Below are 24,559 nucleotides of genomic sequence, written 5' to 3'. Positions count from 1 at the left end.
TTGTGTGTATCAGGTAATTCCTGGAAGAGATGACATGAAATGCTTGTAGTCACTCCTGCCAATACTCTTCTGTGTTAAAAGGACTGTAGCTATTTGCAGAAACTGGGGGGTGGGTCTGCACTAACACATCCCTCATAGTTGCTCGACAGACTGAGGTTGCTTACAAGGATTCTACAGACCTGTGTCAGCAGAGATGCGAGATGTTTGTTTGATGAGGGCTTGTACACATGCAAGTTTAGAAATCAGCTGATTGTTAACAAAATTCTTGGTCTTGCGGTTTGGTGGCACAGCCGCTGGTGCTGCTGGAAGCTGTGCTGGCCTAAACCAAAGGCTGGCTGGGCCCGCTGCCCTGCGGTCACCCCTGTGTGAGCAGCAGCGTGCGCTGCTGGCTGCTTTCCTCACGGCACCCTGCCCATGCCTGTCCCCTTGTGGCTTTGGCTGCTTCGTTCTGGGCATCCAGCCTCGTGGTGGCTTGTTCTCATGTGAATGGGGCTTGGAGGGAAGAGGAGATATGGTTTATGTAAGTAAGCGCTTCCACTTGTCAGCCCATATCTCTGAAGTTTATGCTTAAAAAATCCCCCGCACCCTTCTCGTTTAGCTTTGAAATAGCGGTTATCTTATGAGAGTTCAACCGAAATGATTCATGATGTCGCGTCTTAAGGTATGAGCAGGTATCTTACTCTGTTACTAACTCAACATGTTACCATCAGCTAGAGAGCCTGGTGCTACAGCTTGGCTAGTAAGAGGAGATGTGAAATATTTCTTGTTCAAAACAAATATGTTTAGCTCAGATCATTTTTGCATTGTGAGCTGAGGTGGTTGGCTTCTCACTGAAGGATGAGGAGTCTGCATATATGCTTTTTCACTTGCAGAATACCGATGTGATTTCAGCAGTAAATGTTCAGGTGCAGGTTACCTATGGGAACAAGTTTTGTACTCAGACAGCTGTTCTGCTCCCTTCTGGGTCCCTCCAAGATGGTCAGTGGTGGTCACTGCTGACCAAGCCAGCAAAATTTGTTGAGTTATCTTGATCAACTGTAAATAGGGTTCTGGAATGGAGAGGTGTGGGATGTTCTGTCTGTATGCACTATTGCCAGTTTTGCCTCTAACTTTGGAGTTGTACCAGTATGATGCATTTTGCAATGCAGTTCACTCAACCTCAGCTTTTGTAATTTTCTTTGAAAAAGAAGAACACAAAAGGCAATTTCTACTTCTTCCTTTAAAAGTGCTTGCCAGATTTAAAACCCCAAATATATTGTTATGATGATGTAAAAAAAGGAATGTCTTTAGTTCTTTCAGAAATGGTTTGATCTGTTTCTGATTGGTCTCAGGAGGCAGCTTTGTAGCCTCTGATATGAGTCAAGCCTCGTTACCTGTGATAGTCACAGGTGGGGGGTGAATTTAGTTTGTTATTGGCTTGAAATTGGGTACCTGTTTACAGCAAAGGGACAGCTCCAAGGCAGCTGATGTTGAGTAAAGCCTGCTGTTGGGAGATTGGGCAACTGAAAATGGTCAGAACATGAATGTTTCCAAGTGCTTTCTTTCTTAGAAACATTTCAGTAGTATGGATTAGAACTATGGGTGTTTGAGCAAGTATTGTTTGGAGATGCAGTTCTTTCTTCTCACCCTCTCATCCTCTGAGGGCAGGGCCTGCTGCTGAAGCAAGTTGCTTCATACAACACCCATCCCCTCACCAGGGTGTGAAAGCCGCCCAGGGGTGGAGCTGAGAGCTCTGGGGACCTGGAAGAGCACCCTGAAGAGGAGAGAGTTGGAGCTGTGGTTTGAGGAATTAGGATTGTGTCCTTTTAACTCCTTGTCAGTCTTTGGCAATGAATCTTGGGTGCTTACGTGGCCATGGCCACTGCAGTATCCCAGGTTGCTGATTGAGTCTTGGTTCCTGTTTTTGTGTGTGGATCTTCCTTGAAAATTAGAAATCTGCACACATTCTAGGGTTGTTAAGCTCATTCCTACATTCTGGTTTCCTGGCTTGTTGGTCCAGTGTTAATGCCTCTCTCTGAAGGAAGTGCTGAGGGGGGAAGTGTTGCTCTGGGTAGCTGGAAATGGGAGACCTTGCAGACATACAAGTTACTGAGGACTTATCTGGTGTGTTCCTCTTATTGGGATTTGGTGAGATTTGAAAGAGATGGTGGGGATCGAACTACACAAGGAGTACTGAGAGTCCATTTTAAAGGGTATGGAATATCCCCAAACTCATTAATGCAGCTAAGGTTAGTCAGCTTAGTTTTGTGTTGTTGTAGTTTGTGGCTATTACTTAGAACTTCAGAAGGACAGGAACTGCAAAGCCAAGGTGTGTGTTGTTGACAGTAACTACTTAACTCTGCCCTCTTTAACTGGAAGAACATCCTTAATGCACGCCTTGGCTGTGGGTTCTTGTGGACACTGGTGAATTCTCTAGAAGCACATATTTTGCAGAATAAATTTTCATAATGTTTTCTTTAGGGTGAAACGTGACGTTTAGGTCTGCCATAGCATACAGGATCTGCTTATGCTCATTCAGGATTCTGCCTCATTCCAAACAGCGTGTGAAAGGATGTTCTTTTCTATGCAAAATGAAAAGCTTTGTAAGATAGAACGCATATCCTTATATATCTGCAGGAGTGAAAGCAGTTGCAGTGCTTTCAGAAGTGAACAGGCTACTTCAGGACAAGCTGCTTGCCTTACTGAATGAATGATAAACCCAAAACACCACAAGCTGACGCCAATGAGGAAGAAAAGGTTTCGAGCTTTTTTCCAGCTTCCCTTTTTAGGAAAGTAAGCAGCTCAATGTGTTCCCTGGCGAGTGCAAGCCTTTCAGCATTGTGGTGCAGTTCATGCTTGAGAAGTCTCTCGCTAGTTATTCCAGCAACTGTAAAACCTAGCATTTCTATGGCTGCATGCTGTTGCTGAGTTTGTCACTTTATCATCGCTTAATAAAAGCTGCCTTTTGTTTTGTTTTTAGAGAATATTTTCTTCAGTGTTCAAGATCACAGCCTCTTAATTGTGATAATCAAACCTACACCTTTGGATTCCGGTCTGTCTGAAAATAATTTACTTATATTTTGTGGCAAGTATGGTCCCGTGTAGCTTGGCACATTTTTCATTCTCTGTGGACAATTGGATGCCTACATCCTTGCCTTACCAAATGTGTACCTCCACAATGTGGTGTTACTTGTGGCCAGAGCTGGAGTCAGATGGTCAGTAAACGTGCAGTTTGCCAGGTGTGCCTACTTCACTTACTGTTTGCATTTTTAATTCATGCAGTGGTACTCAAGGCAAGAGATCTTTCAGGCTTCTATGCAGTGCAAGAGGGCTGCGAAACTGAGATAATCCAAGAGTTAACCTTGTGTAAGTAGCTTGGAACATAGTTTTGCCATGGCAATTTCTTCTGCTATTGCCAGGACTGATGAATATGTCTTGAGATCTGAGGTGTCCCTGTGGAGTGGGTGGATGACTGACATGACAGGGATCTTCTTTCTTTACTGCAGAGCGCAATTGTAACAGTTCTGATATATCATGAGGCCATCTTTTAGTCATCCTATGGAAATGTCACTGCGTTTTTGATTTTGTTTTTCTTTTCTGCTTGTAAGTTTATGACACCAGCAGTGCCATTGCCCAGGTACGTAGATAGCAGGCCTTACTGGGTAGTCTAGCAAGATGGAATTTAAAGTAATCATTTTGGTTGGGGCACGCTGCTTGGGAATTGCTTTTCTCTTATCTCAGTATGCATTGCAGTCACCCCAGGGAAGGAGACAGTGATTTAACCTGTGATGCTTTTCTTCACCCCCTGCCCGTGACTGGTGACCTGCTGTGTGTTTAAGCTATTCTGTGTACCCAGTAAGGGGACGGATACTTACCTGTGTGACAAGCCTTTAGTAGAAGGGTGCAGTTAGGTCTCTGCTGTCACAGCATGTTAGCTCTGCTGTCTGTGGTGGCAGCTTCTGACAGTGCCCTCTCAGGTCTGGTTAGGAGCTGCACCACAACTCTGTGCTCAGTTCCCAGATGGCAGGACTTCCACTGCCAGCTGTGCGGCAGACTGGGCTGCTGCTGCAGCTTGTTCACAAAACATGGCAACAACACGCAGGCTTTGTAGCCACACAGCAGAAATTTGAACTGTGCTTTCACTTTGTGTCTGCAGGAAAATGAAGACGTTTGTGAAGTAGATTCTACAAAGACTGTCTTAGTTGGGCAGTGAGCTTACGTGGGTCCTATAATAGGCAGGTGTCTGAACTTGGTGTTTTCTAACTTGGAATACAGAAATGTTTGCATTAACCACATCATTTACCTTCATAGTTGCAGCTTTTAGCCCATTTAGATGTTTAACTTAGTTTTACATACCTGAGACAGCACTAAGATTGGAGTGGTTCTTAGACAAGGCTGGCTGTAGCAAAACAACTCTGACATTCACAGTTCTTTGTTGTCAGGATGTTCTGTTTCTTTTCAGTTTTTGTGTTGAATTCCTAGCTTTATAGCTTATTACCATGGTAAGTCTTGTAAATTGTTTAGTTATTTGTACTTTGCGTGCTGTTATACCCGACTATTTTGGAACCGAGTAATTCCCGATATGCAGCAGAAAAGAAGTGGGCTGATCTTGAAATAACACGGAGGGTCAAACTTCAGCTCACGCACCGCTGACGTTGGGCTGTGCCTGGCAGGAGCACTGGGTAGCAGCTGTGTGACTCAGGAGCACAGGCAGGGGTTCATGCGTGAAGGGCGGGGGTGGCTGTGCGGCTGTAGGCTGGGGACTGCACGCTGCGGTTGTGAGCGGGTGATGTAGGAGGTAGGCACAGTCATCCAGCTCATCTGGCGTGTTGTTTACACCGGCTGTGGGAACCTTTCAGAAGGGTGCTGGGAATGACTGGAGAAACAAAGGCTTGCTTGGTGGCACAAAAGAAATGTTAAGGTTTGGATCCTTCTTGCTCCTGTTGTTTGTTTACACTGCAGTGTGGTGGGAACAAAATTAATTGCTGACATGAGGCACGACCTGGTGAAGTCTAAGACAGAAAAAAACTTACAATTGGAACCATTTCCTCTTCATAATATTTTTCCCAGCCATACAAAGGTTGAGCAGTCCTGAGGTGTTATGTTCATTTGTCCTGTCACGTCACACTGTATTTAACCTGGTTAGTTGCTGTTGGAAAGGATGGTCCCTAAAAGCTTTTCCTACTCATCATCCTCTCAGTCCTGGGTTTAATCTGAACTTCTAGTGATTCAATTCAGGGAACTGAAATGGTAGAAAACTGGCAGCGAAAGATAAAATGAGAAAGGAGCTAAAGACTGATAGTGTGACGTGGGATGTGTGCTGGAGCTGGCATGGGGCGCAGTGAGAGTGTGCAGCTGGTGGGGAGCCCGCTGGGCACTGGCTCGCTGCTGCATTCCCTGGGTTGTGCCCTGAAACCTCACATCTGTGGTTTGATCTGCTGAAGTGGGTGCGGAAGGTGTGCTGCAACCAGAAGGGCAGAGCTGGCTGCCCCCGCCCCTTGATGGCTTCTGTGGTTTGTGCTGTGCACTTCTCAAATCCAGCTGGTTGTCAGCCAATGTGAGTGCTACTGCTGCTGGACTTCTAGCCTTTGTGCAAGGGAAGAGTGGCATTGCCCCTTTTAGCAGAAAGGGAAATTAAAATAGTTAATAATGTTTATAAAGCATGTAGTAATCTGGAGAAGCCCTGTCATGCACATACAGTATGAAACATACAACAAAAATAACACCTTCAGCTACTACTCCAACTCAACCTACAAAAGTAAGTATGCACACTTGATCTTCAAAGGTTTTTTTTTTTTTTCCCTGCAGTTCTCTTCATATCATGATCACAGCTTTGCCAATCTGGACAAACTAATCCTTTTATTCAGTAGAGCGACACTTAACACAGTGATCAAAGCTGCAGTGTGCAGGAATATTAGTATTCAAATCTGTAAAACACAAGGGAAACAAATTGCTGAGCCGCAGAGCTATTAGAATCCAGTTTCCTATGGATTTGTATCCTCGGTCTGCTGTACTCCTCCCCTGCAATAACAGAGCTCTCGTTGCTGCTCTAATAGCTTCTGTGACCTTGCCCATCGCGGATCGTTCAGATCCTGCTGCCTTGGTGTTGCTGTACTCCCCATATGACCTACGAGGCTTTTTGCAGCTTGCTAGCTGGGCTACAAGCTGCATGTGCTGTGACTAGAGCAGGGCTCTCCGTATGTGTGCTGGCTGCTGCCAAAGAGAAAAATACCAGCTTTCAAGAATTCCACTGATGGTAGTATGGAGAGTTTAACTTCTGTGCCACTTTGTCTGTTAGCTGCCACTTGCAGAAGAGAATCAGGATTTCCTGATGGAATTCACCAAACTTTTGTCTTTCACTTCTTTTCAGAGTTGCTTTTTTTGGAATGGTGTTGGAGTGCCACCAAATAGTTTTCACATGTAAAACATGGATTAGCTCATTTTTCTTTAAGATTACTCTTCAGGTTGTTAGGGCTTATCAGGCTGTTTGGTAAAACATAACCCTTTTAAAAAACCTCTTGTGATTTTAGTTTGACTCTTTGTTCGTTTGTTTTTTCCTTGAACCGAAATTTGGGGTTTAAACAGCTGTTTTATGGAAGCATCTTGTATTAGTCATGAATTTCATAGCAGTGTCTTAAGTTGCTTGTGAAATGTTAGGCCTGTAACTTAGCTGAATAAATTGTTTTTGTTACAAAACTGCAGTTGAAGTCCCACGTTGGTAGTTTTCCCCCTGTATTGTACTTTGTTGCCTCTCTAATTTAGGGGTAACGCACCTGTTCATTATGATGCTTTTTGGCTTTCCTCAACTTTCACATTTCTTTGAAACAGTTTTTGTTTAATGAGCATTTTGAGCTGTTTTTCACATTGCATTAAGTAACAAAGCTTCTACTTTGAATGCTGTTTTCAGTTGCATCCAACTTTTTTTTTGATTGGAGAACTTATTAATGGGCCATCCAGAGCAGACATGCCATTTGCTGAGTGTTTTGCTAAAATTCATCGAGTCAGTGAGTAGTATATTCACGCTGGCATCCAGTGCCTTGTCAGTGGCTCACTGCCTTGCATCACCCTTTTTCTTTAGTTTGGTGAGGTGATCTGAAGACCGTACGCTTCCTTTTCTTAACGTTAATAATTTTGACTGAAGTAAGTTTTCGCCATTTCACCATTTCGTACTTGCAGGACCATGAGCAAGTGAAGTAGTTTCAGTACAGAACACAGACTTGTTGCTGTTAATGCTTTTCTGTAAGGTAATAGGCCACTTGGTGCTTTTCCTTTGGATGACTTTTTGCTGACATCTAAATAAAACCAACTCTTTTTCCCCAAACACTGAGAATCGTTTTCCTTAATGACCTTTTGAGACTTCAAGGGTTTTTGAAAGTCATTTTCCCCATTATTTCTCCTTAGTTTGCTGCTGTTGTGAAGTTTTGCTAGCCTAAAAAAACCCACAGTTTCCTTTCCAGAAGCTGTGTTCTGTACACTCTCTGATATCAAGCAGTGTAGGTTTTACAACAATACTCTTTATAGAGTGGTTTCAACTAGCTTGGTAATGGGTGAAAGGCCTGTTTGTCCAACTCTCTCTAAATCATATTTACTATCTCTTTAAAATGTTAGTAAATATTGTTTTATTTCTCACACTGTAATAATAGATATTTTTAGAAGTTGATGTTGATATGATCTTTGTAATATTTACAGATGTCTTTTTCCTCACTTAAAATGAGAAAATGCCAAATATAATTGATTTTTCTCTAAATGTGGTGTTAATGAGAAGTTTATGAGGTCTGTTCCACTGCCCTAAATCAGGCAGTTAAATGTTGGTAGTTAAAGAACATGTCTGCTCAGGTGGGCCTTGTATAGGAACCCAGAAGTTCCCCAGTACTTCACGTGGCCCATCTCCAAAATATCCCTATGTGGGTGCACAGGGAAATCTTTTTTATAGAGTTTGATACTATTTGTACTTGAGCTGCTTTCAGCTTGGGACATCTCTGAGACAGGGATGGTTTCTGTTGCATCAGAAAAGGTTGAACAGTTTCTCTTTGAACTTGTCCAGTTTTTCCTTCTGCAGCAAATTCAGCAGGTGTGCTCGCTGTTGCATTGGGAGTCATTTTTACTTTGAGTGTGGCTCCTACTAGCTTCATTAAGTTGTTGCAGTTGGCTCCTATCCTTTGTTCTTCACATCTCTTGCCTCTATCATAGTCCCTTGAAATCGGTCTTTGGTCTGGAAGAGACCATTATTCACGTGTGTGCTCTTCTATACTGAAGTCATTTTTGATGATGTAGTGTACGTCCACACTCATTTCTACGTTTGTTTTCTCACGCTTTATTTTCTTGCTGAAAAGGACCATTGCTTACTGGCGCTTTAAGATAGACGTCAGTCCTAGGAACAACAGCTTGAGCTGAAGTTTAAGCTGTGGGGGCTGTTTCCTGAAGAACTGCTTGGCCCCATGGAAATGACGGGTATCAAAGTAAGGAGGGATTCTTGGCCGTGCCTCAAGGAAACTGCAATTCCTGTATAGCTGTTCCTGGGTAAAGAACATCACAGGAACTCCTTTGTGACTTGATGATATAGATGATGTCTGTGTGTTTATATATATGAAATAATGTTATATAAGAATTATAATATGTAAATAACATAGCAGGATATTTCTGAAATGATAAATAATTGATTTACTATGTTATTATTACAACAGTTGAACCAGGTAAAGTAAACAAATGTTCAGCCCTTGTAAGTTGTATCCTGAAGTCTTAATAGTGCATTGATGGTTTGTATTGTAACAGCAGTTCTTAAAGATTTTAAATCACAAGTTTTTATTTTTATATATATATATATATATATATATATATATATATATATATATATATATATATATATATAAAAAAAAAAAACCACGGGCGCAGTGGTTACCCGGAGTTCGAATCCCCCCTGTGGCGCAAGTGGTAGAAATGCTGCTCTGCTACACAGAGGCTCGAATCCTGGGGGTTGGACTCAATGATCTCTAAGGTCCCTTCCAACTCGCACGAGACTATGAGACTATGAGACTGATTGCTATCGTGAACAAACCTGAAGATGCTTGTGATGCATTTTAACTCTGCTTGGACTTTTTATCAGTGCCACAGACTGTATCATGAGTATTTTGTAAAAGCAGTTGAGTTAAATTCAGGTCTGATCCTGCAGTCACTGAACTGTGGACTTGCACTGTGTTGTAGGAGAAGCTGTGGAAAGCTGAATGCGAGCATAAATGTTTGCTGCATTGTGAGTTACAGATGTTTGTTGAAATTCTTAGTGACATACTTTTGTTGCCTTGGAACAAAACTGATTGTCAGTTTTTCATTGTTAATGAAAAGTAGAAGGAGCTTTTCATTAGTCCAAGCTTGCATTTATTTGTTTAGAAGAGCATGATGTTGATCTCTGAAGAGCAGGACTGTCAAGTACACTTAGGTCACTTAGGAACATAAATTCCATTGACTTTGCACTGTTAGGGGAGCAGATCTGAAATGGAGGATTACTTTAGAAACTTCAGCAGGCTGGAAAGTACAATTGGTGACAAATACCAGGTGGCACATGGTGTTACAGAGGTCTCATTTTTGCGTGAATTTTTTTAAAATCCCAAATAAACATATGGATGTAAAATTTTTTTGAAAGGCTTGGTCAGGTACAGGTTGGGCGAATTAGCACAATGGGGATTCATAATTAAGATGGCATTTTATATAAAATTTTAATCACTTTATAGAAGTTGTGTCGATCTGGTTTCAAGGAGTGGAGTGTGTAGCTCCTTCTGGAGTCTGCCTTTGCGGTCAGTGTTGTGTTGCTGCTCCCTTCACCAGAGCGCTGCAGCAGCACAGTAGCACCCAGAAGACTCCGAAGTCCAATAAAAGCTTTAAGCAAAGAATTTAATTGTTGAAATTTTACAGTTACGTAAAATTACCTACCTGTCCAATTCTGCTGTGAAGTACAATGGTAGTTTGTTTGCTTCTTGACTACGTATTGATGACTGTTTGGTTTGGCAGCAGCATGGAGGACTGCAAAACTTGTTTGAGTGGTGGTTTCAGCTATCAGTTGTCTTTCCGTGCCTTATCGGGCTGCTTGACAACTGTTTAATTGAAAAGTTTCACAAGCTATTGGAGTGTTATTGTTAGAATAAGCACTTAATTCCACAAGAAGGATATAATCTTGTGGCTTGCTATGGAGAGTCGCAGTGTAGGGGGAAGGGATGCTATCACTTTTCTAGATAGCATGCTTGTTTATTTTATAAATACAGATTATTTTTTCTTAACATCCAAGGACAGAACCTTGGCTAATTGTACGTATCTCTGTGGGGACAAATGTTTTATTATCATTCTGTTACGAGAACTTTTGCTGAGAACTCAAATGCTGCATTCACAGTAACAAACTGGAATCTTGTCCCTGCAAAACTGCAGAAGGTGAAACTTTTCAACTTGCTCATTTGTTCTCGGGTAGTCCTGTATGTTACAACTGGTAGTTGGTGCTGTGCTTGACAATTGGTCTGGTTCCGTTTTTCAGTCCAGACTTAGAACACTTGTATTGATTACATTAGGTTATCAGTGTTGCATAGGAAGAATAAATAATGAATATTATAAATGAGGAATTTTTGGTGGTATGGTAGAAGGGGAATACCTTGACCAGGGACCCTAAGATTTTCTGTTCATAGGTGGAAAAAGGCATGGAACTTTGTGCTGCTGTTACTGCATTTAGAAAAGTTAGCGTGGAGGGGTTTTGTGTCACCAGTGTAAGGAAATGGACAAGTTGACAGATTCTAGAACTTCTGAGTATGAGGGTTTGGTGTTTTTTTTTTTTTTTTAAAGCATAGTTAAGTGAATTCTATGAGGTTTCTGATGTTTCATAGACTAACAAAAGGTTGCTTTATTAGTAGCTTTAATGAACAAATCGCTTTATTGGCTTAGACATACTGGTTGCTTTGTCGGCCCAACCAGCTATGGGTTCTTGTTTCAATTCACCATTGTGCCGGAGTAGAGAAGTGATAGCCATTGACCTTCTGTTAAAGCACAATCAAAAGTTTTTTGTGGAGAAGAAAAGTGTGCAGGGAAAAATCGGAAAGCAGTTTTCTGACTTGAGTTCAGCAACACAAAGACCAAGAGGCAGCACCGTGTACCTCTGCTGTGCCTTTTCTCGCGGGGTGGCTCAGTACAGTGAACCACCTGAAACAAGAAAACCCGAGACTGACTTAGTGAAGGCTGTTTTTCATGGAACTTGTGTGTGAAGTAAGAAGGAGTTTTTATTGTAGCTGTAAGGAAGCATATCAAGTAGGTATTAGTTTAAACCTGAATGGAAGGTGTGTTAGCTTACAAAAAGAAATATTCTTTTGATTTTTTTTCCTCTCCAATATTGATTGCTTGGTTTGTTTGATCAAATGTTTAACATGTGACTTAACCATGGCCTTTGATTAAGTGACCATATTTTATTTCTTGAAGCAGTCCCTATGAATTTGTTTTTTTTTTTCTTCTTGGCTGTATGGATAAGGCACATAGGAAATTTGTTACGTTCTTTAATCTTCTGTTAAAGGCAATTATTTCCCAAAGCTGATGTCTGGGCAATGGAAAGATGCTAAATCAGGCAGGCTGGCGTTGCATCCCCCAGGTCTGTACTTTATCAGATTGCTTTAGAAACATTTTACTTGCGGAACATGAACATCTTCCTGTCACTGGAATAGCATTCAGGTTATAGCTGGGGTTTCAGATAGGTGTACTGGGTGTATTTACATTATGGACCACGTGAAGTTATAATCACGATTAAAAGGATTAAGAACTTTCCTTTTAATGAATGTACTTCAAAGAATAATTTATTGTTCTCAGCAAGTTCTTGTGCACTTTCTGGCTTACAGGTTTGCACTGGAGCGCCTGCATTTGGTAGGAGAAGTCGCTGGGATTTATTTAACGCTTTGGTTCCACTTGGAGATTTGTTGTGGGGATCCTGTTGTATGTTTGGTGCTTGTGACCTGTTGGGCCTAGTTTGCAATGGTTTCTATTTGTGTTACAATAGGGTGTCCGAATTCCTACTTTTAGGAAGTAGATCCATGCTCTCACCTGTTTTCATTTTCTCCAGGAAGCTAGTTTTCCCTATGACCATTTATTTGGGGGAGGACTATGTCAAACAAAGAAATGGTCCTTGCATACATGTATCTAGATTTTGTTTTTGAGGTTTTGGAGAGGAACTGACTTGTTATACTCTGGTTAGCTGCTGTAGCTTGGTGCTATGTATAGGAAGTAACTTTTTACTTCCTCAAGGTGTGTTTTCTTTGGAGTCTTGTAGCATCAGAAGGTTGTTAATAAGAAACTTGCATATTTTGACATCAAGGGAACTTGGAGTGGGAAAACAGCTGTTTTCTTTGTGATCCTAAAAAAAATTGAGCGAGCTATTTTTGAAGGAGCTCCCTATTCAGAGGCTGCGATAGCACCTGAGTCTGGCAGGCAGTCACAGATGTTCCACAGCAACTGCTACTGCCGAGTCCTTTACCTCAGCTCAACTACATGTGCAGCTGAAAAGTAAGTTATACCTGAAGAGCCTTTCAGAACCAATTAAAGCATACAAGGTTTTTGGTAGTATAATGGGTACTGTGCAAATTGTGTGAAAGCAGTCAGTGTGGAAATTCAGTTCAGAAGCTGAAATTAGCAGCATACTCATAAATTCTTAAATTTCCTGTTTATTGTTAAGCAATGAAATGGAAGAGATTGCGTGGCTTTAAATTAAATTTAAATTACATTATAACTTAATTCTTCCTCTTAGCACATGGAAGCTTGTGTTTGAGTAGGTTCTTGTTGGGAACTGGTTTTGAGGTTGTGTTGATACTGCAATGACTGGACCATTCGTAACTTGTGTGTGTGAGCAGAACCGATGCTAGCTGTGTGTGTCAAGGGAAAGTGGTTCAGTTTTCATTGGAAAGATGGTAGAAATAGGGAAACAAAATGTAATTGCAGTTCTGTCCAGAACTCTGCTATAGTTAGCTTTTTCATTATATCTTTCTTCATCAGAGTCAAGTTCCTTAACACCCATGTCAGTAAATGTTTGTTAGCCCACTAAATACATTTACTGAAGAAAGAAGGCACATCTAGCTTCTTTAAAATGAGCAGCTGTATGCAGTACAGAATCTTCAGCAGGAAGAGTGCATTTCTTATTTGTCTTACATAACAGTAAGGTGTATACCTGAGAAGGCTGTTTCTTCAGAAGAATAAAATAACATTTTCGAATATTACCTAGAAACTTGCTGCAAGAAAAGTCCCAGTAGTGGCTTAGCAATTTACCTTGGAATCTGTATGGAAAATGTTTGGATGTTACTAGCTTATACTGGAAAACATGGAAGTATCTTCACTCTGATTCTCTCCTCTGATTTCCTTCAAGGTTATTGTCAGAGCCAACATTTCTGAAAGAGACCCTGCATCAGTTAGTGCTGGGTCCTACAGAGCAAGTGATGGGAAGCTTACCAATGAATCTTTACCATCCTATAGTAAACATTTACTCTGCTCCCTAGTACAATCAACTAATTCTGTGGATCTCGCATACACACTAGAATGTATGTATTCCTTGCAGTTCACCAGGCATTCTTCGGAAGTAAAGGGAGGGCTATGCACTAGAATGAACTTAGATCTATGAATGGGAAAGGACCTTGCAGGCACACCATGAATCAAGATGACCTTGGTAGTTGGTTTTACCAAGGTGAGCCTAAGGAAACCATCAGAAGACAAATCTGGATCTTTAAAATATGGGATTCTGCCACCTGTCATGAATTGATTTGTTTTGTGCAATGTGATGAACTCTTCAACTTGTTGATACATCACAAGTATTTTCCCATCTTCCTTGAGATGTCTTTCTCCATTTCATAAGGTACTGACCACCCAGACCAGGAGTTGTTCTTTGCCTTTTTGAGATCTTGAGGTTTGCTGTGCATGATCTTTTCAGCTGTATCAGTTTGACTAATGGAGGTGGTTGTTTTTTTTTAACTTCATGACATCCGTGCTTTTAACGCTGTTCCAGTTAAAACTGTCGACGTAGAAAGCTCAATTTAATTTAATTTGTAGCTGCCTTTTTACATCAGTGCTTTGGGATGGAGTTCTCCCAGCTATCATGCCATGCTCCATCCACACTTCCTATTTTTAGCTTCTGCCACTGACTTCTCTGTTTTATTTAAGAGCATAGTATTGCTCTTTTTATGCATCATCTTCTTTAACATAAGAACACTTAGCCACATCTGCAAAGTGTTTTTATGTGGCTGGGCCAGCACTCTTGAGCATGTTTTACTTTGTTGGGGGTGGGAGGGGGTGTCACAATCCATGATGATGATAATATTGGTTTGTTTCTTTGTGGAAAAGAAGCAGCAGCAGTAGCTCAGCACACAGTATTTAAGCGGCTGTCCATAACTTCTATGTTATTCTTGAGGAAATGCTGCCATTTATATGTGTGTTCATTGTTTAGTGGGAGCAGTGACTTAAATAAGTTGCTATTAATTTTGCTGGACGTGTGATGTTTTAATAGAAACAGGGAGTTACATTAATTACTTTAATGCTTGTGGGAGTGTTTTAGCAGGTGCTAAATCTGTCCTGTATGTACTGTTCAAAACCCACTTAGTGAAATATAATGTTTTCCTGTAATGTACAAAATACCCAAGACAGACCCATGGACTTGAAATGAAAAGCTCCTCTGCTTAATGGTCCACATCTTATGTTTTTTTCACTCTCATGGAAACAGCTTACTGCTATAGTTGCTGCATTAATCCATAATCCAATAAAGGGGATTTATTTGAGGGTTTGAACACAGAGAGAAGAAAAAGAATGTCTTTATAGTGCTCTGTGAGCAATAGTTATGGTTAAAAATAGGTAGAGCTTTTGAATAGCTTCATGTTTGCGTTTTTCCATGTTTCCACGTGAGAGACTTGCACACTCAAGTTTCCCAGTAACAGAGATATGCAAGTAACAGAGATATGCAAGTACCTCCATTCTCTTCCCTTGCTCCTCAAGGAAATCGATGACACCAAGAATCACACAGAATCATAGGGGTTGGAAGGGACCTCCAGAGATCATCGAGTCCAACCCCCCTGCCAAAGCAGGTTCCCTACACAAAAAAAAAATCCAAACAATCCATCTCTTCTCCCCTAAAAGTTTTCATATGTACTTCAGCTGCCACAAATACAGGGATAACTGTGTCACTGTTTAAATCTATACATTTGGTCTGTTAAATATCACTTGCTAAATGGTTGGTGGCCGTTCAGCTTTGGTCCTGACTATGTCAGTTCCAGTGTACGATTCTAGTGCAGTATAGCTAACGCTCTTCTGATAATGCATGCAAGCGTATACCTGCAAGGCTCTTCTGAAATTAGACATTGCATAGATATGCCTAGTGGTGAAGCTCCCACATAACTCATATATGTTAAAATGTTTGAATTAAAGTTGCTCCAGATTGAAAAGAATGCGTATGAGCTGTTTGTTGCTGTGGCTGAAGAAAGGGTGGCATATTGGGAATTTTTAAATCTTTAAAGATAAAACTAAAAGGAGGAGTGCATCTGTTCTTCATAGAATTGTACAATGGCTTGGGTTGTAAGGGACCCCGGGAATTATCATATTCTAACCCCTCTGCCACAGGTGGAGTTGCCAGCCACTAGATCAAGTACTGGATCAGATTGCCCAGGGCCCCATCCAGCCTGGCTTTAAGTGCCTCCAGGGATGGGGCATCCATGACATCTCTGAGCAATTTTCTTACTGACATCGATAAATATTTACTGAAAGTTCCATGACAGTTTGGTTCCTCCAAGGGTATCCTGACACACATCATTAGAAGTTCTCATTCTAATATGTCATTGCTAGAATCGCACAATTTTCTTTCCTTCAAAATAAACTAAGACCTTGATGTATCTTCCTCTGCAATTGTTGGTGCTTCATAGAAACCAAAGGCAGGATCTTCAAACAACTGTTTATGCTGGGATTTGAAAGGTACAATTATGTGACTCAATCTCAGGAAAGTGAGCGGTTGGAACTTCGCAGTTTAAATGTCAGGTACAGCGACTTTCATTCCTTTCTCTCTTCTGATGTTACAGCTTTGCCTATGATTTTCAAACAGTTTGCAGAGAACTCTGAGAAGGCTTTCTTGAAATGCTTGGCATTTTGAGAAAAGAGAATGTTAGTGCTTAGCTTCCTTTTGAAGATGGCTTGATTTCTAAGAACTGTTAAATGCCCTGTCTGGATTTTGTAAATTGCTCTCTGTAAGAGAATATTCATTCATGATTTGAGAATGCTTCTTGTTTCCTGTGTCTGAAATTAATTCCAGAAAACAGACAAGATGGCATTAATTTTTAATGCTTGAAAGTTTCTCTTGTTAGAATTATCTTTAATAAACTAGTGCCTTACTCTACTTTTCAGAGTACAATTTAGATGTCAATGTTGGTACTGTGCTTCCAGGGGTAGATGTACAAGTCTAGAAATCGCTTGGTACTCAGATACACATGTGCATTCCTATGGGCCAAATGAACTGGAAAGAAGTATTGATTGGGAATTAGGTTAAGACCTCTGAATTATAGGCCTGAACTTTGGCTTGGGCAGCTGCCATCCTGTGATACTATCAAAGCCTTAAATTGTCTATAAAATGCGCTATAGTCTATGGGCTGCAAGGAGAAGTTGGTAAACATCACTGAAGTATAATCCATGAAGTACTGTCTGCTTGGAATTGGCAACAGAAGTCAGAAAAACTGCTGTAATCATCTAGGAGATCTTGAACAAAAGTGAGGGGGGAGAGACAAAAATTGCTCTGGCAAATGCATTTCCTTTCGAGTTCACTTTTTAGATGTTAGCAAATGGCACATGGAGCTTGGCACCCATTTCCATGTTAGAGAGCAGGAGGTAGTAGGCAAATCCTGTGTTCTCGCCTGTAGTTCCTCATTCCTGGCTTTGCTGGCTGTGGTCTGGTTGCTTCTAAAAATAGTGTTACAGATGCTCCTGCTAGCACTGCAAAGAGTGTGATATATTTGTGCTTTGTGGGGGTAGAACTGCAGTCCATGAGCAACGGTTGAGGCAGAGGTGCAGGAACAACCCATGTCTTGGAGGACATAGCATTTGAAAACATCTGGATCTGCTTCTGGCGCACATCAGCTGGTTGTATTGTTTCTCTTAAGTTTGGATTTTGCACCTTTTTTTCTCTTTGTGTCCACAGCAGCTGCATTTGTACTTTTCCTCATTTGCTGCAGCCGAAGTCTTTGCCACCTTGCTATTACTGCTGTACTTTCCATCACATAGTGTTACCTCCTAGCAGGACTTTCTTTTTGAGGAGTATAATTATAACCTCAAACTATTGGAGATTCTTGGCATGGATTAGAAAGATAGAGCTTTACCTAGTTAAAATGTAAGTGTTAATGTAGCGAACGCATTATTTTCTCCCTTAAATCCTAAAATCATAAAAATATTTAGATGGCTACAGAAATGGGTTAATTTAGTGATATTGCCTGCGCGTCTTGACACCTACAGACTCAGATGTTAGTCTGAACATGTTATTTATCTCAATTTACCAGAGTATTGCACATTGTAAGGCTTTTTGCAAATTAATGAGCACCCAAGACATCTCATTGAGAGTAGTTTCAAAGTAAGTTCAAGTTCTCATTTATGAGAAGTCATGTGTATCTAAGTAAATGGATCAAGTCTTTCATCCACTTGGTTATGTGTATGGAAGAATGACAGGTATAGTACAGTGGTCAGGACTAGTTAGTATATTTGAGTCTTTTACAGTTAGCTGCATATCCATATTAATCAAGAAAAATATTCAGTGCCCGAGAGTGCCTTTTGGTCTTGAATAAGAGTCTGTAACACACTGGAGAACTTCTTGACATATATTCACCTCAGTGACACTGCTTGCTAGAAAGTGAAATTTATCCTGTCTTCTGGTATAAGGTTAGAAAACAGAACTGTTAGTTTAGATTGACTGTTCAAAGAATTTGGAAGAATCCAGAGATTGTTAAAGAGGTGCTTTGACACTGTATTTTTTGATCTTATGCAAAATAAACATGAAGATAAATTGCATCTCTTAATATCAGAAACAGATTGCTAGGGTCTTCATCAATAGTTCCAGTAGAAAATTTGGCATCGTATATCTTTTGATACTGCAAATTGCAATTACTATAAATTTAGCTACTTCTTCCCAGGTATCTGCATTTATATTAATCTGGGAGTTTCAATCTTTGTAAGCTGTGTTTTGAAAATAGGTATGGGGAGTGCTGTCTTAAAACAGGAATAGCGAATAAGCTTGACTAGCTTTACATACCTAGTTCAGTGTGTATGTTGCTAAAAGATTGCTATGCAGAGTTATTACTAAGTCTATGCTGCAGTTTTTCTTTATTCTGAGGGAAGATAACTTCAATACAGTCTCTGAAAGCATTGTTAAAATAAGTGGCTTGGTATTTGTATGAACTTTTTCTTCTTTTTACTCCTTCTTCCAGTGGCAAAATGTTGTTGTTGTGTGAGTAACTTGATTGGGTGAGTCGACATTGATATTATCAATATATGAATTATTCACAGAAGATTGCATCCCTTAGAGTTTGCAACTCCAGTTCTTTAAAAAGAAACTTAAAAATGCATGAAAAACTTCATTTCTATATGTGTACACATTCTCTGCAGCCAAGATATCATAGTTTCAGACAAATCTTGTGTGACCTCTTGATGAGACCAGAAGATCAAAATTAAGTGCTCTGTTAATCACCTGTTAATGTTTTGTGTTTGTTTGTGTGAAGCTCATTAAAGAGTACATAGAATTGATTAGGCTTTTCCTCTTGGCTAATTGATCAGGAGGCTATTGAAAATTCTTTCAATAGAATGCAGAGAAAGCAAACAGATTATGAATAGGCTGTTTTATTTCTTAATGTTTGTACCAGTGCTGTCCTAATCACGTCAACATCTCTAAGACATTTGTAGGTCTGTTCAATAGTCTCCATCTTTCAAACAGGACAAACTTAATGGCATACTTTTTGCCTCTCTCCTTCATTACGTTTTTCATCTGGGCAGTTAGTGATTAAAGCATATGAATAACTTTTCATCTTTCACACTTGCTATAGCTTAAATTTTAGTCTGTTTGTAGGCATATCTTTAAATTTTTCTTACTGTAGCTTTGTATGTACCTTTGCTGTGGCATGTTTACTTTTCACAATACTGCAAAATTGCTCAAGTCATTTCATTTTATCCTGCAGATGCTGTCTTTTGTTCACTTCAGTAGAATTAAACCTATATAATCATAAATAATTACCTTGGATTGTATTGAAAAAGCCCTTTGAGTTTTGATTTGAAGTTTTTATGGCTGCATGCGTATAACTGAGGACCTAATCGGGACTTAGCGCTTCCACTGTTTCATATGAAATCAGGAAAGTGTTTATCAGTGTCCCCTTCCTAGTCTTTGTTACCCACTCTAATAATTAACATCCACTTTGATCTAGAATTTCAGAAAACCCACAGGAATTGTTCAGCAGTCTAATTTATTCCTCCTTTCAGGAGACTAAAAAAGACATTGCTAATAATTCAGATTTAACTCAATCTCCAGCTGAATCCTAGGTCATCTTGACGGTTGTGTAGAACAGCTCATTCCCTTCCTGTCTGTCCTTTTGGATGTATACCAGTACTGCTGTGAAGATAGTTTTGCATGCCATGACGATATTAGTATGTTTGAGTTTTGGGGGTTGGACTCGATGATCCCTGGAGGTCCCTTCCAACCCCTACGATTCTGTGATCAGAAGATGTGAAAAATAAGCAACTTAAGCCCACTTTTTTTTTTAAATTATTTTTTATATTTTTTATTTTTTTTTTAATTATTGCACTTTAAAGTGCAGCTACTTATGACAGAATTTTAAGCACTATTTTAGTCTATGGCATGTGAATTTCCTTGAAGTCCTGCTACAAAATTTTGCAGCCAAAGAGGCTGCCTGTGCTTGCAGCTTCGCTTTGCTGTGTTGAGAGTTAAGGACTGTACTGTGCTCATGATATTTCTGAAGCAGTGTCAACTGTGACTTGGGTAATAGAAGAGTACAGTAGAGGGTCTTCATAAAGTAATTTTGATATTTACCATCCACTGGTCTTAAAGTTTTGTGGTATTTACCTGTAACCTTTGGATAGTTTAAAGAAAAAAAAAAGAAGAAAAGGATTGAAGTATTGCATAACTTCTCCAGCCTCTTGTTCTGCCACGTGCCAGTAGTGAAATGAATTGATGCTGTATGTAGTGAGCTGGTGAAGGAGGAGAAAACCTAACAGGCATTCCTGTAGATATTGGCAAATACTAGGTTCTGAAGTTAGCTCTGCTCTTCTCTCCTCAGTGTTGAATGCTGCTATTGATCTTTATAGTGAACTGTGGTTATTTAAATCAGCTCTTCAAGTGAGTTTTTCTGTTTCAAGAAGCTACCGTGGCTTTGAACCACTTGAATGTTGGCTTCCCTTGCCCGCTGCGTGGTCCCGCAGCAGGTCAGTGGTGCTGCGTTCTGCCACGGACGGCGCCCCAGCTTTGTGACGAGGCTGCCAGAGGCCGCTGCTGAGCACACGGTGCTCCCATGCTGCCGCCCGTCTCATGTGCCGTCACAGCACATGTGAGCGCAGGAGGTGGGAGCGGGCAGCGGGGCTGGGAATAGCTGTACTGGGAGGCTGAGAGGTACCAGGGCGCGGGACGGGAAAGCACAGGTTGGTGCACAGCGCGGACCTGTTTCCTGCGCCCCTCTCCGGGGGAGCGGTGAGGATTTGGAATCTCGTGTGGCCGCAGCTCCCCCCAGTGGCAGGTCTGCCGCAGTTGCAGAGTGCTGATAAGGCGCTTCCAGATCAAGCGCTGTCCCGAGGAGCACCCTCATCCCCGTCCTTACCTTTGTAGAGATGGGAAGGGGACGCTCTGCCTGAGTGATAGGATCAGGAGTAAGGAGCTGACTGCACGTTTGTAGCAGCCCAGCAGACGGGAATATTGCTAAGGTGTGCTCCCTCCTTCAGCATTACTTCACCTCGTCTCGGTACAGGTTTGAAAAATAGCGCCTCCACAAATAGAGTAACTGCTGTTGTTGTCTTGCACGTGCAATCATCCTGATTGCTCCTGCAGAAAATGGGAGAGATTCTAATTCTGTCCACACAGCTGAACCTCTCATCATCTGGCACAGTGATTGCTGCAGCATCCTTTTATCACGTCTTTACAGATGCTCTTGCTGTATTCACTAAAACTATATATATATTTTAAGTTTTCTCTTCTAGTATATCAACATATTCCCAAAATTTATGGGCAATAGTTTGAGGAGTCAGCATAGGAGGTGACGTGACTATTGATACCAACTCATTTTGGCTTCATGGCAATCTATGCAACTTTGAAATCCTGCATTTCTAATTACACAGGCAGTTTCATTTATTGAGTTCTGTTCTGGTTCTGTTTACAGTATTCCCTTTTTCCTAAGTCTTTAACCGGTAAGTGTCTATATAGGTTGACAGACCTGTAATACGAAGCTTCTTTTTCAGAACATAGGATTTCTGTTGTTTCAGGTTGTGTCCGTAGCCTCTGTCCCATCACTGTGTGCATCCAAGCAAAGTCTTCTAGTAGACTTAGGTAAATTGTCACTTGGTTATGTGGAGTTATGTGGACACCCTCAACAAAAAAGCGCCCCAAAACCAAAACAAATTGCTGATCTAACAAGAAATCCTGCATGCCTAATTCTTAAGGTCTTGTGCTGTCCATTGTGGCTCTTAAGAAGCTGTGAGTGGGGATTATGGGTTGCTTGGGTTGTTTGCTAGCAGGTGCAGCATACAGCCCGCATGGCGCTTGTCAGATGTTGGACGATCCCAAAAGATGAAGGGTCTTTATTAGAAACATTCGTATCATTTAAAGTTTCCTTTGTACTCTTCTTTAGTTTAGAAATTATGACAGTAGTAATATTAATGTTTTCCTGTCTTAAAGGTTTTCATATGGTGCTCAAATATGCCCTACTGATTAGTTTGCGGATGATTTTCAAGAATTTGCAGAGCATGTTAACTTCTACCTTCATCTCTGCAGTACAGAAATGGTTTTCTGAGTGTGGACTAATAGATTATTTTGGGGCCAAAAAATGTTCAGAAATGGAGAGAAATTGAATACTTTTCTCCTAACAGTAAATGCTGTTTAAAGGCATGTAACTGTATGAATTTAACACCCTTGTATATCTGTTTCTACTTTGAGTTAATCACTTTAACTTGCATGACTTGAGGTGGCTTATTTCATCTCCTCTAGCTGCTTAGGGCTGTAGAAAGATCCATGGATGTGAAAGTTAGCTCCCAGGTTGTGTGCACAGATGACCTTGCTATGCCATCATCACTTAGCAGGGCTTGAACATCCTTATATTAATTAAAGCTCGTTAATGTTCAAGAAAATACGTGCCTTAGAACACAAGAACTAGTCATTGTTCTGAAGTAAAATTCTGTCCCTGTAATAATAAAGCATGTTTGGGATGTCCCACTGACAGTTTATTATCCTTTACAGTTAGATCAGTGGTTTGCCTTCTGCCCTGTCATGGCTTGGGCTTGCACACAGGTTAAGTGCAAAGGCTGCTGAAAATGATTAAACAGGTGCTTGGAAAAAAGTCTTCCAGAGGCATCCTAGAGATCATTGGGCTCCTGCTCCCTCTGATCAAGATGCAGTATGTTTATTGCTGCAGTTCTGTGCTTGGTACTGAGCACTTTTCTCTTGAGCAAACTGTCTCCTTGCTGTCAAAACCCTTAGCTTTTATTTCCTCTCTACTTTAGTTACAGGAAAAGAACAAAAATAAACCCAAACGACTTCTTGTCAGCTGCTTTTTCTTGTCCTGTCTTCAAAATTATACCCCTCCTTTTCTGTCCCCTTGTTACTGATATACAGCAAGCCGATAATGTAGTTGTTCACCTCTTTTCTGTACTTGTGTTGTAAGCCATAGTAAGCATTAGTCTCATTTTGTAGACAAGAAAGTGAAGAACAAAGCAGCAAACAAGTATGATGTCACTGCATGTGGTATCTGTGGTTTGGTTGTGTTTGAGTTCCTGTATTAACCCTGCTGGCTCAAACTGCAGCATCTTCAGCCTCCTCATGTCCCCTTCATCTCTTTATTCTTCTTTTCATTTTCTATTCTGTTACCAAAATGATACTGAAGTAGCACAGTGGTCAGGATAGGTGATCTTGTACGGCATTCTGTATTTGTGGGTTATTTTCCAGGTGAATCAGCTTTGCAGTTCTTCCCTATCTGACTACATGAACAATTGTACCTCTTTACTCTTCTGTATGGGAGTGTGGAGTTTGAAATCTGTATCCTGGCATAAGTACCTGTGTTAAGAGAGGCACACTTGGTAGGCAAGATACTACTTTGATTCCTGAGGTCAACATCTACTAATGTTTTTTCACATTAAATGCTGCCAGCTTCTGCCTCTAAGGCAACTCAGCTTTTCACCTGAAATCTATCACAGGAATGAAATATAATCGTACGCTGCTTTAACTTCCATCTACTTTTAAAAGTTTTAAAAGCTTTTAAAATTTGCTAACCTTCAGGTGTTAAAGCTAGCATTTTTCCTGTGACTTGCACATACGGACAGTGTTAACATTACCTATGGGTAAGGCTGTGCAGGGAAATCTGTACTGTGACCTCTGACGAGGTAATGAAAATGTACTTGAGAGTGAATGAGAGCTCGAGATAGAATATTTTGGAAGATAATATCCATAGCAAATCCTTGGCCTTAATATGAGCCTGTAGATAGAGGGTGAGGCTCGAGTGGAGAAACAGGGCACAAAAATGTGTGTTATTCAATAATGGTTATGTTACAATTGTAAGTTTCCATGTGAAGTGGCCAGTCACCTTTGTTTTCTATGCCTTAAACATAACAGAATCCAATCCACTTGTTTCCTGCAGCCTGAAGAACAGAAAGGATTAGAATAGCTTCATTGTTGTTGTGGTTCTTGAGAACCACATGAAATACAGCAGGAATGTTGATCTTTATAAGGCTCTTCTTGTCTTTCACTCTTCAGTTTTGGAATTGGATCGCAAGGTTTCTTACTTGAAAGATTCACAGCTGTTAATGAGGAAGTGAAGGGCTGCTTTTCTATGCGCTTAGACATGGAGAAATGTGGGAGTTCTTGCTTGGTTTTGTTGTGCTTTGGGGGATTCCTGGCATTTTCAGTACATGCTGCTGAGAAACTGGATTTCAGAAAATTGACTTTTGTCTGCTGCTCTGTGAAGACCTCGATTATGGAGGAGAGTAAATAAGTTAATGAGGTTAAGCAAGCTTTAAAATTAAGAATGTACATTAATTCTTTAAAGGCATTATCCAAATGACAAGAATTACAGGTCTTGCTTCTATTGTGATTTTTTTTTTTTCTTTTTTTCTTGTGCATGTGGTAATTTCAGCATTGGAAGTTTGCTGCGTTGCCGGAGAGCCTTTGTCTTGTGTGTGCTCTGTGCAATGCGATAGCTCTGTGCCTGCCTCTCAGCTAGGTGTTTCAGCCCCACCAAGTCTAAGGCCTTCTGTTCCAAGGGCTTAGCAGGGATTCTCTGGTTACTAGCCTGTGGTTCTGGAGGACGTTTAGCGCCTTCTCTGTTCTGGGGTGACTATTTAGAGAGGTAGGCTGTCCTCATCTCTT

The 24,559-nt window shown here is 40.8% G+C and overlaps 1 protein-coding gene across 3 annotated transcripts in view; it reads left to right on the top strand.

Moving 5' to 3' along the window:
- Positions 1-24,559, top strand: part of FBXW7 (F-box and WD repeat domain containing 7) — a 155,866-nt gene that overhangs the window by 2,363 nt on the left and 128,944 nt on the right. Inside the window, exon 1 of one of the 3 annotated variants that reach the window (XM_015861323.2) lies at positions 15,889-15,993. The exons of 1 other annotated variant lie outside the window; for it this stretch is intronic. The gene's annotated coding sequence lies outside the window, so the exon portion shown is untranslated. Of the gene's footprint in view, positions 1-15,888; positions 15,994-17,755; positions 20,635-24,559 lie in introns of those variants that run through there. One more of the 3 variants, XM_015861320.3, reaches the window with a different exon arrangement.

The sequence above is a fragment of the Coturnix japonica genome, chromosome 4 (assembly GCF_054131305.1).
Source record: "Coturnix japonica strain WE chromosome 4, WE-NBRP24, whole genome shotgun sequence".
Lineage (NCBI taxonomy): Eukaryota > Metazoa > Chordata > Aves > Galliformes > Phasianidae > Coturnix > Coturnix japonica.
Note: the sequence above shows the minus strand (reverse complement) of the source record. Positions and strands in the feature narration are given on the sequence as shown.